Source organism: Amblyomma mixtum, chromosome 9, assembly GCF_055824585.1.
Source record: "Amblyomma mixtum isolate Tamu chromosome 9, ASM5582458v1, whole genome shotgun sequence".
Taxonomy (NCBI): Eukaryota; Metazoa; Arthropoda; class Arachnida; order Ixodida; family Ixodidae; genus Amblyomma; species Amblyomma mixtum.
This window is the reverse complement of record NC_143020.1, coordinates 53,932,882-53,950,250: the sequence shown is the minus strand read 5'-3', so window position 1 is coordinate 53,950,250 and position 17,369 is coordinate 53,932,882. Positions and strand designations below refer to the sequence as shown.

General features: G+C 44.4%; 1 pseudogene; it reads left to right on the top strand.

The window, feature by feature from the left end:
- The first annotated feature begins 14,416 nt into the window (after nucleotides 1-14,416).
- Nucleotides 14,417-17,369, top strand: part of LOC149329043 (uncharacterized) — a 7,001-nt pseudogene continuing 4,048 nt past the window's right edge.

Below are 17,369 nucleotides of genomic sequence, written 5' to 3'. Positions count from 1 at the left end.
TTCCTTATGCTGTTGGGGCTAGCACGTGTGCAAGCCACACGTGTGCTAGCCAAGCGCTCAGACAGAATCAGCAGAGAGATCTTTGAGGTTTTCCTCATAGCTGAATAAAGTTTCTCTCTCTCTCCTGATAGCTAATTGTAGCGAAGGTTGTTTCAGCACGCCTTCAGTACTGCTGTCGCACAGGGAGATGGCTTTTTTTCGAATACAGCTCCTGCCGTTTACACAAGATAAGGATCTTACGCATGATCCTTGATGGTTTCCCTTTTCCTTTATAAGTCTCATTTTGCTTAATAAAGTTCAGTTTATAGTTGCGCTTCGTCCAGTCTTGCCTTATGGTGTGAGTGCAATACTCAGCGCATTTGTACTGCTGCGCATGTACAGTTCGAGGACATCATCTACGCATGTAAACACGCGGGTGCTTTACTGTTTTCCTTGGGGGCTTAGACCCTTTACTGGTGAAGTCGGCTCCTTCTATATAAGCACACGGGCTGTATAAGGGACGCAGTTGTATAGGGGACGCTGGCACATATCACGATGTTTAGCTTCGTACGAGCAGAGAACAGAGCTGCACCTGTGCAACAGGATAAGCAAAGGTGCAAAGCCGCAGCAGATTTACCTTTGCACAGGTTCCCACAGGTTGCACACGTTCGACACCTCGGCGCACGGACAATTCAATTTAATTCAATTTATTCTCCAGTTATGCACTGGAACGTTCTCTGCGCTAAAAGGACCGACTGGGTCTTGACTGAGTCCCGGAGACGTTTACAGAGCAACGACAGACAGTATATACAGAGAAATGCTATACAGTACAAAATTTAAAAAATTAAGAAATTCAAAATTAAAAGTGCATAAAGAGCGGACACATGAGGTCGGACACAGCAAAGCCGTAACGTAGTTATACACAATCTGTTTATTGCAGGAGCACCGAAGCTTCTTGGTCGCAGGAACGATCGAAAGCACACCAACGTGTTTACCTGCAAACATTGAAACGGTTGGTTTGGTTGGTTTTTTGGAGTTTAACGTCCCAAAGCGACTGAGGCTATGACAGACGCCATAGTGAAGGGCTCCGGAAATTTCGACCACCTGGGGTTCTTTAACGTGCACTGACATCGCACAGCCCACGGGCTTCTAGAATTTCGCCTTCATCGAAATTCAACCGCCGCGGCCGGGATCGAACCCGCGTCTTTCGGGTCAGCAGCCGAGCACCACAACCACTGAGCCACCGCGGCGGCTTTCAAACATTGAAACGCTCACGTCTCATATTTCTTCAGGTTGGTGTAGCAACTTGCGTTTTATATATTGCCCCTTGTGAAGCGTCTTACGTTTCATCAAAGCTGTAGTAATGTGTTGTAATGTTGTAATGTTTTGATGTGCTCTCTTTTTTGCTCATTTACGGCCCGCGTATCGTGAGGAATATTTTTGTTTTTCCCATCAGAGCAATGCATGAAATGCTGACTCAATCGCTTATTTTTATGGCGTGTTTGTTAATTAGGTTCAAATTTTTATTCACATCTCCTCCTAAGGAGGAGGCCGAGGAGTAAGCTGCATGGAGGCAGTTTGAGGAGTGCTCGATCTACTCTACTCGCACCCGATCTCTGCGACGATGAGGACAAAATATGGTTTATACACGAAAACTTTTTAAAACACATCCGCCCTCATCAATGAAAGCAATCCACAGTAATTTTTCACTGGACTGCCTCATTTCTGTAAAAATAAACCTGACAAATTAGAACGTACGAACGTTTCACGTCACAGTTTTCTAAAACACAGGCACGAACAGCCGTGAAATGAATGCATTATAATAAACACAGTGATAATAAACAGTCATTATATAACACTGGTACCGTATGGGACAGTGTCTTTTTTGCGTAAAAACGTTAGATAATAGAGCATAGAGACGGTAGAATCTTTTTAATGTCAAAATAACAGTACTTATACGTAAAGTGTCACACGAACTTCAGGAGTGCAGGTAAGCAATGGATTTGAAGCCATAGTGTGTCCTAGTTCACTGCACCATTCTATATCTAAAGCAGACTTTTTAGTCTAGGTCTGGAGATTTTCTCTGCGTCGTGTTATTTTTCTATTGCCTTAATAAAATTGTCACAGCAAGGTATATCTGTACGCTTTTTCAATTTTTTTTTAGATTTTTAAAGAGCTTGGTGACGTGTCGTGTGTACAATTAATTTTTCAACACTGCTGCGTCAATTCTCTGAAATATTAATGCCTTGATGAAGTTCCACTGAATTGTGGCCCCGTACGAAGTCACAATAATTTATGCGAGAAGTAAACAGTATTTTGCAAGTTACTAAGTTTACTCAAAATTCAAAATTGCAGCGATGGCGATTAATTCGATTACTGTATCACTAATATTCGAGGAACGAAATTTATATCGTAACTTCGTTGAGGAGTGCCAGAACTACATGCTGCGAGGGTTTCAATACGTCAATAGTCGAACCTCGTTATAGCGAAACGGTTTATAACAAATTAATAGACATAAAGAACGAATGACGATTCCCCTTGTATGCTCGGTCAACATGAACTATAACGAAGTAATCGCCGGGCCCCTTCAACTTAGTTATCATCATCATCGTCAGCCTGACTACTCCCACTGCAGGGCAAATGCCTTTCCCATGTCTCTCGAATTAACCCTGTCCTTTGCTATTTGCGGCCACCGTATCCTCGCGAACTTCTTAATCTCATCCGCCCACCTAACTTTCTGCCACCCCCTGCTACGCTAGCCTTCTCTTGGAATTCACTCCGTTACCCTCAAGGACCACTGGTTATCTTGCCTTCGCATTACATGCCCTGCTCAAGCCCGCTTCTTCCTCTTGATTTTGACTAGGATGTCATTAACCAGCGTTTGTTCCCTCACCCACTCCGCGCTCTTCCGATCTCTTAACGTTACACCTATCATTTTCTTTTCCATAGCTCGCTGCGTTGTTCTTAAGCTGAACCCTCTTTGTTAGCCTCCACGTTTCTGCCCCATAGGTGAGTACCGGTAAGATACATCTTTTGTAGACTTTTCTCTAGAAAGATATTGGCAATCTGCCACTCATGATTGTTATAGCGAGATTCAACTTTGTTATAGCGAGGTTCAACTGCATATGAAATTGTGTTGAGATAGAAATTAAGGTCAAATTTAAAGGCATTCGTGTACCTTTAGAGCAGAAAATGGGAGCTTTTGTTATAACATCATTGGCTTTTAGGCCATTTTCTCTTCACCATATCCAATTTCCAGTGAAGTCATCTAGAGAAGGCAGTTTGTGGGACCACTGCAAGAACTTGGCAAGCGCTTACTTCAGATTGTTATAAAAAGGATATTTCCCCAAACACACACCGTGCTGAGAGATTGGGAAACTCTTCATGGCGCATCTTCTTTATTTTATGTGGAACTGCACATTTCATGCGGAACAATGCAACAGAGTCATAATGCCAACCCAAAATTGGTCTTCTTTCCTTCTCCATTGGTGCATACACTGTTTATCTTATCGCCTGTTTTTTACTGATTTTCAGTCTTCAAATATGGTTGTGACAGACCATCTCGAGCAGTATGTCTCATCTTATCGCTTGTTTTTTTTTTTACTGATTTCCGATGTGTTCAGCGATGCTTGAGAAAGACCATCTGGAGCAGTACGTCTCAAGGTTACCGACATGACTAAGCGGACACACGACGGCTTAATAAGAGACATCGTCTATTTCAATGCAATATATCGATCACAATTAGCTGAAATTGATATCGATGAAATATATTGTTGATAAGAGGCTGAAATTGATACAAAGCCCTCCACTGTGACGCGCGCATGCACTGGCACGTTGAGACCTAAAACGTTTTTTGTGTATACGTGTGCGTGAGTGCGTGCGTGTGCTACTATGTCAGTTGCTTTTACGGAAACTAAAGCAGCTAAGGTTATCCTACCCAGATGGGTGAACAACGAACAATATAACGAGCAGCCGAACTGCTATGGCCGAAAGCGATAAGCAAAGACGTAATGGTGACAAAGATAAGAAAGAACGACAAGATGTCCAGAAAATTCCGAACAGCTCTAAAAATAAATGTGGCAGCGCTTAAGCCCCTTAACAGTGAATGCGATTGCATTAGATTTCACATTTGTCGCAGCTTCTGTTCGAACTTCTGTGCGTGTTTGCGTCAGTTTCTTTGGCATTTTTGGTTCGTTCACCACCATATTCATACTGCTAGCGGCTGTATGTATCGGATATACTATGACGGTGCCGACATTTGCATACGTTGCATTTTTCACTGGCATTCGATTTCTGTTCTCTGTCTTGGTTGCTGTCTAGAAGCAAGGTTACCCACAACCCGGTGGGTAGGCTGTGTTGACGCCAGTATCACCGTCTACTACATTCGCACTGGCGCATGGTCCACACTCTAGAACGCGTGGCGTCTTCCGAAACTACAATCGTCGCTGGCAATTCGAATCAGAAGGCAACCTCAAAATTGTTCGATATATTGTGAGTTCAGTTTAAGAAGAGCATTTTCTTTATTCTTAATGACGGCGCCAAAAGCGCAAGCACCAATTGAGCGAATTACACTTATTTGTTTGCATTCGACTACTTAGGCGACTGAGCAACGATGGAAAAAGCAGCCACCAATCCCACATCTTGTTTAGTTTGGCTTTTTACACTTGCCAAGCAAGCCATGGCTATTCAGAACATGAAAGCTTCTCTTTACTGCACGCTAAAATCAGGCGTTTAAAAAAGGTTTTGCTCTCCAATGTATTCCGGGCAGATTGCAACTTCACGCAGGATGTAATAGCCCTGACAGAGACACGGCTAACAAAAGACAACATCTGCATTCGCGGATTCAACCTAGCGTACAGCACTATAGAGGTGGAAGAACTCGTGATGGAGGAGCCACTTTTTTGGTAAGGACTTCGTTCTATTACGACGTTCAAGAGGACACTTCACTCAATAACGAGATCATACAATCTTACAGAAGACCTGGACTTGTGTACAGACCATCCAACTCTCAATTGCACGATTTTTCTAATTAAAGATATATATTTTGTTACTCTAAATACAAGGGGAAACAACCTGTGATAATTACAGGTGATCTTAATATTAACTGATGCCACCGCAGATGTAAACACTGCATATACGCTACTGTTGCATCGTATAATTTCAAAAACCTGTCGACGTGAACGCATTGAACCACACTTGCATCAGCTACAATCTTAGACCGTAGCCTGTTAAACACAACAAAGTTATAGCTGGTGCATACGACGTAAGTATAAGTAACCACTCTCTCATTTTTGTTTTCCTTAAAAGGTGAAACTACTGCTCACATGAAGTCAGGACACAGTGAGAAAATATTTACCAGAAATTATGCCATAAGCAAATCAGACAGTTGCATAAGTAACCGAGGTGTTAAGGATTATTATAACACTTATTCCTATCTTAACAAACAGTGAACTTAGCTCAATCATATATCCTAAGCAAAAGGACGACTAGTCATCCTTTCTTGGATGACATACACACCATTCTGGACGCAGTTGGAAAACGATGCAAAGTATAATAAATGGGAGCATCAAAAGCAAGACAGCTGACATCCACGAAACTTTCGTATGGCATGAACTACGATGATGGCTATGATAAGGCAAAGGAAAAGTCTCATAACTCAAGGATACGACTGGTGCATAAAAATCCTAAAAAGGTATGCGATGTTACTAATACCGTTACTGGAATGCCTCTTAAACAAAGCGTAGCTCCCGATTTCGTTAAAGAAAGCATTGTAGGAAGCTTTATTACTTCTTTCGTAAAGGTAGGCTTCGAATACGCCAATCAAGTGCCTTTGGACGACTGTGATGTGTTTTTCCTAACGGCTCAAAACCCCTTCAATTTAGCCACCTAGTTAACTCTGAAACTATAGCTGTAATGTCTGCATGAAAAGCGACAAAGACCCTGGCTATGAAGTCATCACCGTTAGAGTTCTGAAAGAAAGCCTTAACATTCTTCCCCCTTCCTTGCTTCAACTTTTTAATTGCAACATACAAGAAGGCACATATCGGGATGCCTAATGAATAACATTGATTTGGCCAGCATGAAAGGGTGGAAATAACAATTATTCAGGTAATTATCAGCCAGCTTAAATTCTTAGTATTATTAACACACGCATTATTGATACAGTAATCGTTTATCACCTGCAAAAAAACCTGCATCACATGATATTTACGTCATTCTTGAACACTTGGGCTCTTATACTGACATTTTCAGCAGTGGTGAAGATATCCAAAACAATCTACACATCACTGCATAATAGGAATAATTTTATTTTCACACCTACAGAAGGATTATTCGAAGTTAATACATCGAGTTTTATTAAAACATTACAGCATCAGTTTAGAGTGACAACCATAGAATTGTTTTCTAGTTAGTCATGTAGCCGCAAGCAGTATATCTGTCTAAATTATTTACTCGTGCTATCGCTAATTTTCATCTCTCTTTATTGCTTGGAAATCAGTGCCACTGAGCCACCAATTTTTTTAGTACATATGTACTATTCCGCAATGCAGACCCACATTCTCACGTCTTTGTGCAGTGCACTCCACCTACATGTCAATATTGTGAAAGACATACACATGTGTCAAGAACTGGCAACCATTCAGGAGGCCAGTCTTGCACAGCTTAGACACCCTGCTGCGCAGGACCTCTGTTACTGACTCGTGTTCTGTTACTAACTTCAACACCGAACGTGCAATGTGTTTGGTTTGGTTTGGTTTGGTTTATGGGGTTTAACGTCCCAAATCGACTCAGGCTATGAGGGACGCCGTAGTGGAGGGCTCCGGAAATTTCTACCACCTGGGGTTCTTTAACGTGCACTGACATCGCACAGTGCACGGGCCTCTAGAGTTTCGCTCCCATCGAAATTCAGCCGCCACGCAAGGGATCGAACCCGCGTCTTTCCGTTCAGCAGCCGAGTACCATAACCACTGAGCCACCACGGCGGCGTGCAATGTGTTTATGAGTTTGTATAGTGCGGCCTCGAATGTCACATGCATGATGTGAGCCAATTAAATCTATCGCCCCAGCTGCAAGTGGGAAGAAAGAATTTTTGCAAATATCTGATGGTGTACATTGCACAAGGAAAAGGGACGATACCCTTCGATAATCCTCAACCGGCTCATATATATGCTTTTCGGAACGAGTATGGTATAACCAGCATAAAAAGAGAGAGGTAAAAAAATTTTCCGCCAACACTGCCTGAGTGTTCGAGACTTCGGAGCGTTAGCTACGGGAGCTTCAAGTGTTTACATCAATGCCATCAGCAAACGTGGAGAAGGTCAAATCCAAACATCCGCGGATATTTCCTTTCCAACGACATCCCTTCTAAGACACAAGCAGCGTCATACCTCATGGATTTACACTACTATTGTGATATGCAGCCACCTTTGCCTTATCCGATATATTTCCTCGTTATATCAGTTAATAAATTTTATGCACACGTGGAGCACAACCCGACTAATCGTTTGACGCCATCCGGAACCCCTGCAACAAACGGTTTGGCCGTAATGACCGTCTGAAGGCCCTCGGATTGCATTAATTGGGGGCGGAAAGGTCGTCGGTGCGAATGCCGCACACACTTTGGGCTTGATCTCAATTAGTACTTTTATTCTCAGGAAGATGCCAAGTCATCTGACACCACTTGGAACATTCTTCGTCAGATGAGCGGCCCCATATTTCATGCAAATACCGCCTGTTTTCTCCTAGCACTGAATGGACAGAGCCGTACGGCTCCAGAACTTCTATTGTCCTGTCCCGCAGTTCGCCATGTGGCGTGGAAGTACATTTTAGGCCCTTGACGCGACTCTCAGCAATATCAACTAGCTTTTGCTTTGAAAGGCTAGTTCCACATGTCACCATCAACATTTGGCTCATCTGATATTGTTCTATAACACCACATCCCGAAGGTCCACAATGGCAGCAAGGGCATCCTGGAAGTCAGGAGCTCGGCACAGACGGCCCTGGACATCTGCATGCAAAAACACGGTTTAGAAGACAACGTTATCTGTTGGGAGACGAGATAGCACAGTCCTATAGTAGTCCATGTCAGCTCCAGAAGAGGCAAGACCTGGGCGGACGGCCGATGCACTGTTTCCATCTAAATAAAGTTAAACGCGGCCGTTCAGAACGACCTCTGTTGCTGAAGCTGACCGCGCCTCGAGTTGTTGTTATTGCTGTCCTCTGTTGGAGCGGCACATCTTACAGTAGGGGATTGTTAAACTTCAATACACTCTCATGCTGTGCATTGAACGTCGCTTCATCAACTTCCATCTGCGACGCGAACAGATCAGATCAGCTTAACCTCGATTACAGCTTCATCATCAGCCTGACTACGCCCACTGCAAGAGCAAGGCCCCCTCCTGCCCCGTATCTCTCCTATGTCTCTCTAATTACTCCTGTCCTGTGCTAGCTGCGGCCACCCTATTGAAGCAAACTTCTTATTCCCATCAGCCCACCTAACTTTCTGCCGCCCCCTGCTACGCTTCCCTTTCGTTGGAATCCACTCCGTTACCCTTAAGGACCAGCGGTTATCTTGCCTTCGCATAGCAGGCCCCGCCCAAGCCCATTCCTTCCTCTTGTTATCCACTAGGATGTCATTAACCAGTACTTGATCCCTGGCCTAATCTGCCCTCTTCTTGTCTCTTAATGTTACATCTACCATTTTTGTTGTGCTGCCCTTAGGTTGAGTCTAACCTGAGCCTAATATCGTCGCAATAAATGCCGACGACCAAGCAAAGCACAATCATCAGCCAACCAAGCTAAACACATGCTTTCGCGCATCTTCTACGTCAAAACACTGCCTGGTAAATTTTTTCGCCAATCCGCATCCCACATATCTTTGTACATAACCGCACGCACCATAACTTTTTTCCAAATTACGGAACTCCCAATTTTTCGCGAACTAGACATTTTGTCATTGTCATTCATGTACGAATTACAAGTTTTTATCCCAATTAATAAAACCATTTGAAATAATCGTCCACATTTAATTATTTTGTCCGTAATTCCAACCTGCCGCGCTAGACACGCACGTAATGCAAAACTGGATATCCCAATAACGCGCAACGTATATGAAGAGTGATTAGGGCAATACTATGGCGCGAAAATGCGGGATATTCTAGGATTAATGATAAAAGCGACTAGTAATTTCATTTTCACAGGAAAGAAGTGTTACCGACATAAAGTTTTGCATTCTCCTATAGGCTCACTTTATGTTCATGGCTTTTGAATACTTTGCCGTGTTTACAGCCGCGTACTGCCTCATATAAGATTTTCTGCCGCAAATGATCGATTATTGTCCACTGCCCACAGCAGCCGGCCGATGGCGCCTTTGTATGCACAGTTCGTTATGTGCAGTTGCTTTCGCATTCTCAGTCATTCAGGGCCCCTTAACCAAAACAACTCGAAGTGCGATGGTCATTCGATCAGTAACGCCGCACACTTTTTTATCATACCAGTATCGTTTTGTTCTGGGTTCATACACATAGTATTATTCCCCAAATTTTTCATTCCAAAAGCTTATGATTAACATAATCTCTTTTCAAGTATATGCACTTACGCCACCTAACAGGAAAGCCGTCATCCCGTCATGGTATCACTCTGCTGGTATGTGTCTCAGCCGACGTCTGATTTGCCAATAACTTCCTCATCTTTACTTTAGTGCTTCCGGCTGAGCCCAACTTTCTCTGGGCCAAATGCAAGGGGGCGGAGGATTTTTCAAGCCGCAAAGGTACGGCTTTTCCCTCCGCCTCCTTCCACTTGTTTGTGGAGAATAAAACTTGTATGTATGTATGTTGGTTGGTTGGTTTATGGGGTTTAACGTCCCAAAGCGACTAAGGCTATGAGAGACGCCGTAGTGGAGGGCTCCGGAAATTTCGACCACCTGGGGTTCTTTAACGTGCACTGACATCGCACAGCACACGGGCCTCTAGAATTTCTCCTCCAAAGAAATTCTAGCCGCCGCGGCCGGTATCGAACCCGCGTGTATGTATGTATGTATGTATGTATGTATGTATGTATGTATGTATGTATGTATGTATGTATGTATGTATGTATGTATGTATGTATGTATGTATGTATGTATGTATGTATGTATGTATGTATGTATGTATGTATGTATGTATGTATGTATGTGCGTGTGTGTGTGTGTGTGTATGTGTATGTATGTATGTATGTATGTATGTATGTATGTATGTATGTATGTATGTATGTATGTATGTATAAGTCATAAGCTGTGAGCTTCGTGTCGTAGAGTGCATGAGGAAGAACAGCCCACTAAAGTTTTGCGATCGCCTATTGGATGCGCACACACGTTTGTGTCATTGCGTTGTCATAGAGAAGGAAAATTATGTGCAGCGGCGAACGCACATGAATCATTTCTTCAATTTCAGAAGGATTCACAGTCCCAAAAGACTAGCCATGACTCAACCAGTGAGTGTCATGCTTTGAACTTGTTGTTCCAAGGAGACGTTATGAGGTAGAACTCCATTAACTGGTGCTCTGTTTCAGGCTCGATGTCATGAAGCCATGTTTGTTCGCCATCAATATTTTTGACAAAATATTCTTACCATTGGCCTCATAACGAACAAGCAGTTTGGCGCAGATGTTCCTCCATTGTTCTTTATGATCCTCTGTTAGTCTTCAATGAACTAAGTGGGCACAAACCTTTTTAAATACTGTTGGACAGTAGTGTCAGCACTGCCAACAGAGATGTCGAGTGGTCCAGAAAGCTGTTTGCTGGTGATTTGGTGATCTCCTCGGTTAACACTGTCCGCACGTTATAAAGTTTCAGGCGCCACAGTTGTGTGGTCCTTTTTTTTTTGTCCTTGTTCTAATGATGACAGGCGCTTCACCCAACAACTCATTGTGTTTTTATTCATCACTGCCAGGTCTTCGTATATGTGCTCTAAAGTCCGGTGAATATTTGTGACAGTCTGGTTTTCCGAAAAAAAAAAGAATTCAATGACAGTTCTTTTTTAAAACTCACCTCAGCTACCGGCGCCAATTTGAAAGGTGATTACAGTGCTGCCATCAATCAGAAGTCACTGCAAATTCATGAAATGCAGCTCATGGATTATAGGTGTCTCAAAAAGTTTCTCAAAAGTTTTCAATCCAAACTGGACAAAAAAAAGTGTTGCTCAATACTTAGTGAAGGCCTCTTATATTAAACGCCAGTGGCCGGTGCCCGTTCCTCGATATAGGAGACTAATGCTCGCCGTCACTACCAACCATTACTTACGTTCTTCAAGCATGCTTCACAAAACACATCACAAAAATACTGCGTAGCACTCTCCGTCCCCGAATACAATTGGGCCGGTTGTTTTGATGTTCTCAACCAGGGAACGTGACCACCATCCTTCCATGGCTTCTCACGCACGCAAGGCTTATTTCTCGTCTTATTCCTGCGACCATTGGTACCCTGCAGGCCTGCAGGCGCAATGCATAATTCAGTATTTTTTGACGTTGTAGGTAATGCGAGAGTTCTCACCTATGTATCAACAGACGCACGTTGTTATCTCAGCGAACAAGCTGATGAATAGGCGCAGCCATGAAAAGTACAAGACGAGCCGTGCTCTTATTGGTTACTGTCTCTCTAGTTCCATATCTCTGGAAAAACTACATTGAACTATCCCTCGGTGCGAATATCTTCCCTTTCTACGTTTGTCGCGTGAACTGCTGTTTTACTGCCGACACTTACCCACGTGGCTCTATTAGTTCCGCGTTGCTAACCGATGTATGATGAGGCGTCATTATCGCTCGAGCATTGAGGTAAACAGGGCTATTTTTATGGAAGGTCTTTATACGTAGCAGTAGTATGTCGTTTACATTAGTGAGTTCTTCAACGAACCAGAGCCTTAGTGCATAGTTTGTCGCGCAGAGGTATGTTATGACGGTTCGACCGCGCCAGTTGCGCTGTGAATGTACGCCACAAGAAAACGCGTGGCTCTGCACTTCCCGTTGTAAGAACGTTCGAGACGTTCAGTAGCGTTTGTGTTTGCTTCGCGTGACGCTCGGTCCAAGATAAGAAACGATGGAATATTTTCACTGTAAGTGGTTTGGTTCTTCGGGTTGTCAAAAAACGTAGTACATGCATGGGTTCGTGCAATTATTCCAGGCATACATTTGTCTCAGTGCTGCCAACAGAGAAGCTTCAATGAGCAATCCTTTGCATTTGTTGTAAGGAGTGTATTTCGTTCTCTTGTTTAAATTACGAAGAAAGTAAATGTATTCAGCCAAATATGACATGATTTCGAAACACGCTAACACGGCCGATACCAACAACAACGAACATTCGTACAGCCTTCGAGATGCAGCTTGGCACAACATTCTTTCAGCAATCGCAGTTCACCTGTGATGTTGAGCTGATGAACCCAGATATTATCAAATAGGATAAAATACCCAGAAAACTTCAGTTGATCTCGCCGTACAGATAAATTACTCAAATTTTTTCAACGATCTATACTCTACTTACAGTATACGCTATTCCGTGCGTTTGTCGGCGTTTCACAAGAGTTGCTTTAGGTACAGAAGCTTTCAATGTTTTACCTTCTCATGCAGAGAAATTGTTAGCGCTTCCAAACACAGCGTCCGGTATATAAATTTTGCTTCATATACGCCGACTTTTTGCGTGGCGCTGCCATTGTTCCAACTGCCTGCCTGCAGACCAAGGTGTCTATTGATTAAGTAAACTGTGATCCCAACTGTAATTATGGATTGGCTCTATTTACTGTAAACGAAGAAAAAATATTTCCAGATAATTCAAAACAACCTCTTTTCTGAATTTATTTTCATTTTTTCTTCAGCTGACTGGAATCGCACGTATCAAGCCGTAAGACTGTAAGTGCATCCTCAGGACAGCCAGACGAAACCTCTAACTCTTATTACCCTTCATATACCGCGCGTGACACAAGGACAGATCCGATTCGACGTTAATCAAAATCCTCTTTCGTGGCACTCGCGTCGCCACCAAGTATCTAACAGAAACACAACAATCTGCGAAGTGTTCAGGTTTTAAGTGTACTCGCCACACACCCAAAAAAAAATGATGGTCGATTTAGTGTGGTTAGGCCTAATGCGAATTAGATGCGCTATAACTTTGCTTTTCACTTCGGTTTCGGTTCGAAGGACGGTATTCAAGATCAAGCAGGCTTCAGACAAAGATCGACTAAATCGGCGAATCGGGGCCTTAGTTCTAGCGCACTAAAACTGGAAGGGACACTTAAAGGTGCACTAAAGAGGAATCTGAACTCGTCTTTTTACTGCGGGAACTCGATATACACGTTCCGAGCATTCTTATAAAGTTCAAATTTTTGTCCTGTGCGACCAATTTCTGTAATTTAAATAGGATTAAACGTCTCGGCTCCCGCCTTTTTTGGAACCCGCCGCTGAAAGTAGAAGGAGTCAACCAACCTTTCAGCCAGTCCCGTGGCGGCTTGCCGCTCTGTCATTGGCGGAGTGATATGTAGCCATTGGCGGAAGCAGAGTCCACGCGTATTCTTATTTCCGTGGGCCTAAGTTGCAGCTATGTAGTCTCTAACGAGATCTATTTATTCATGGAAACCTAAAAAGAAAATAAAAGCTAAAGCGAAGCCTCCACGCGACTGCCTGAAAAGTACTCCACTCTTTGACTCCTCCTACTGTCCGCGGTGAATTCAAAAAAGGCAGGAGCCGGGACGTTTACTCCGATTTAAATTAAAGAAATCGGCCCCGCATGACAACAATTCGAAGTTACTAAGAACGGTCGCAACGTGTAGATCGAGTTCCCGTGGTAAAAGACGAGCACAGGTTCCTCGTTAGGGCACCTACAAACATCGTCTTAAGGGTAAGATGCGATAGCGGTTAATGGGCCAATGGCCATATATGCGGAATTTGTCATACTCTACATTCATAGATCCTCGGGGAGTCTTTATACCACTCCTGGAAAAGTGGTGCAGCGTTTAAGCGATGCGCCACTCGGGAAGAGGAAACATGTCCACCTGCCACCTGCTATGGTCGGCACTTGGATAACAATTGGGGGAGGGGGGGGGGGGCTTATGTGACGATGTCACGACGGACAGTAACTGGCTAGACAGACAGGGGCGAAATCTGTAAGAGCAGTAGCAGCCACTGCTGTTGGTACTCTGGGAGAGGGACTTCACCTAGCTGTGGATGTTAATTATCAGCAAGAATGAGGCACATGGTCGGCTGGCCGGCTTATATGCGACGTAGAGGCTGGACATTTTGTATAGAGTGCAAATCGCGCTGTAAGACATGTTCAGAAAACGCCTCAGTGATTGCAAGTAAAATTTGTGGTTAGTACACTTCTCTGTGATGATCAAAAATTCGATGTATATTTCTTACAGGCAGGCAAGGTAAGGACCTTTTTGTTCGACCTGCACGAGGAGAAGAGGAGTCGTATATGATGAAGCGCTTTCGAAAATATCTCATCATTTGCCGGTTGCTAGGTTGCCTGTTCATTGAGGGAATTTGGGATCGTTCACTAAAAAAAGCCAGGGTCCGGATGATTAGCCTTTACACGCTCTGTACGGCGGCATGGATACTGCTGAGCCTAGCACTGACGACAATTCTCATTGGCAACGCCTTCCTGGTCTCCGGCATTACCCGTTCCTTCACCAAGTCCCTCTTGTTCATTGTTAACAGCATTGTGATGACCAAGATCGTCTTCAACATCGGGTGCATGATGAGGGGATCCTCCAGTTTACTCCAGTTCCTCCGAGATTCGCAGGCCTACGAGACTTGCGCGTCTTTCGTGCTGTTCGAAGACTCCGAAATCCGATGGCGCAGGCGACGGACCCGGGCGCGTAAAATCGTGTGCGTGCTCGCGTTGCTGATTAATTACGGCTTTGTCATCAAAGTTCCAGTAGAGATGGTGGTACGCGGTGATGAAGAGTGGTTGTGGCTTTGCGCCATGCTCGCAAATATCTTCTCCACCCTCATTATGATGTTCTATGATGGCATGTTGTACATCGTCCTCAGCTGCTGTTTGGACGTCCTGGCCGAGTACCTACGCGCCGAGCTCGAAACGCTTCGCAGGAATGACAGACGCATGCGCCCTTACCTGCAGACCTGCCGTGAAATAGAGAAAGTCAGAGTCAATGTGTCCACCATCAAAAGACTCAAGCGGACCATCAACGACATCTGGAATCCGGCCTTGGCTGCGTGGTCAACGGGCCTGATTTTGATATTGTGAATAACCCTCTACGCTCTCGCTGCCGGAGACCATGGGCATTCAGATGTATGGCTGGCTTTGGTCTATTCTATACAAACGTCAATAAGCTTCATCGACCTCGTCGTCCTGAGCCAAGCGTTGACCGATGAAGTAAGCCTGAGATTTTTGTTGGCTTCATGCATGCGCTCGAGTGCATGCTTTACTCGAATTTTAGTAGCACGCTTTCAATTTCTTCCCAGAGGCCAGGCATGTGTTGCTGACAAACCATAACGTTCTAATCAAAGAACCTGTTTTTATTGAGAAAGCAATACTGCTCATAGTTTGAGCCCTTCAGCGTAGCGCGGCGGTGGACACGTTTGACCTTTAGCGTGACCTTAGACGTGACGTCATACTAGCTGCGAAAAACCAGGGCCCCAGCTCGGCTCCTCAGTGTAGAGCGGCTGTAGACACGGCGGGCGGTGAGCCTCTCGCTTCTCCCACTAGAGGCGCTGCGGTAGGAGTGACGTCACACCATCTGTGGAAGAGAAGGGCCCCAACTCGTGCCGTCGGCGGAGAGCGGCGATAGACACGGCGGGCGGTGAGCCTCTCGCTTCTCCCGCTAGAAGCGCTGCGGCCGGAGTGACGTCATACCAGTTGAATAAACAGAGCTCCAGCTCGTGCCGTCGGCGCAGAGCGGCGGTAGACACAGCGGATGCGGGCTGAAGAAACGTATGAAGTTGCTTTCGCAATTTCCGGGCTTAACCAAGCTGAGCATCCGCCAATATTTTGCTATAACTCTGTCACACTCAGAATGTGTAGCCCATGGTACAGAGAGGTTGGTCAGGTTGTTCTTGATGATCACAAAGTGACCAAGGGATGTGCACACGTTGGCAATAAGCTGAGGCAATAACCCTGAGGTTTTCCCCCCTTGTTCACTTTGCGATTAAAATGTGTAGGTTTGTTATAAATATGCGTTACATAACTAGCATAACCAATGCATTGTCATGAAAGACATGAGAGCGTAAAACGGCAACACGGACGAGTAAGGGAACAGGACGAGCGCTGCTTACTTTCAACAGGATTTATTCACGCAGCTCTCGTCCTGTTCCCTTACTCGTCCGTGTTGCGATTTTGCGCTCTCATGTCTTTCACGAATAAGCACCAACAATCCCAGCTTCAAGTACTTCTTAGCCAATGCATTGTGTTTTAGGAGGAAACTGCTGGCAGAAGCAGAACTGTATGCCGCGGCTCAGGGAGAGAGAGCCTGTTTCTGATCTGTTTCCTCGGCACCTTATTGAAGAGAATTTGTCACAACGTATACATTTTTTCAAGACACGCCTAACCAGCATTAGAGAGTTGTATAGCGGCCCATTTTCTATTCAGAGTGCAACCGTGCTACCAGAATACGGCATGCAACAAACGTAAGGAAATTAGTCCAATAGCCAATCGAGGTGGACTGAGGCGGGCGTCCCCTTAAAACGCTGCGTGCCAAGATGATTGTTTCACGTCATCGCACCAAAAAAGCTGCAGCAAACTTTGAAATCAAAGAAAGCACAAGGAAATGGTGTTGTTCCGACTGCACTTCTGAAATAATTATCGGATATTTTTTTTTGGTTTGCAGTTAGCTGTACGTGGAGCGAAGAGCACTGCAAGCCAATTGTGCGGACCACGCCTGAATACAGCGCATGCTAGTACTTTCCACATGTGGAGAGCAGATGCAATTCGTCTTCGTACCTTTCTACAACCTTATCTCGTTTTTTGATCTATCTAGCATAACTAATCCTTTACCCCCATAAATTCTGAACAGCAACCTTGGCCGGCATTCACTTTCTGGTTCCTCTCTTCGCCACATTCAGATAACCAGCCTGCGCTTTCGAATCCTCACTCTTCATGTCCCAGTTTTTATCCATTAATCCTGCCAAATGTTTCAATAACCGAATACACGAAATAGTGAAAGCGTGCGCATAAAAGAGACTTGGCTGCTGAGAAAAATTTTTGGACAAAGGCAAGCTACCAGTTTTCCTTTCCAGGCTAAGAAGCTGAAGGAGGCCACAATTCGTTTGGGCATGGCGGAGATCGCAGAGCCTTCTAGACGGCAGGTAAACAAGGTGCAACTGTTTCATTGACGCTTCATGATTTTTTTTCATTTAGTTTGGAACCTATTGATTTTTGACAGTGACCAAATGATTGATTGAATCATTGA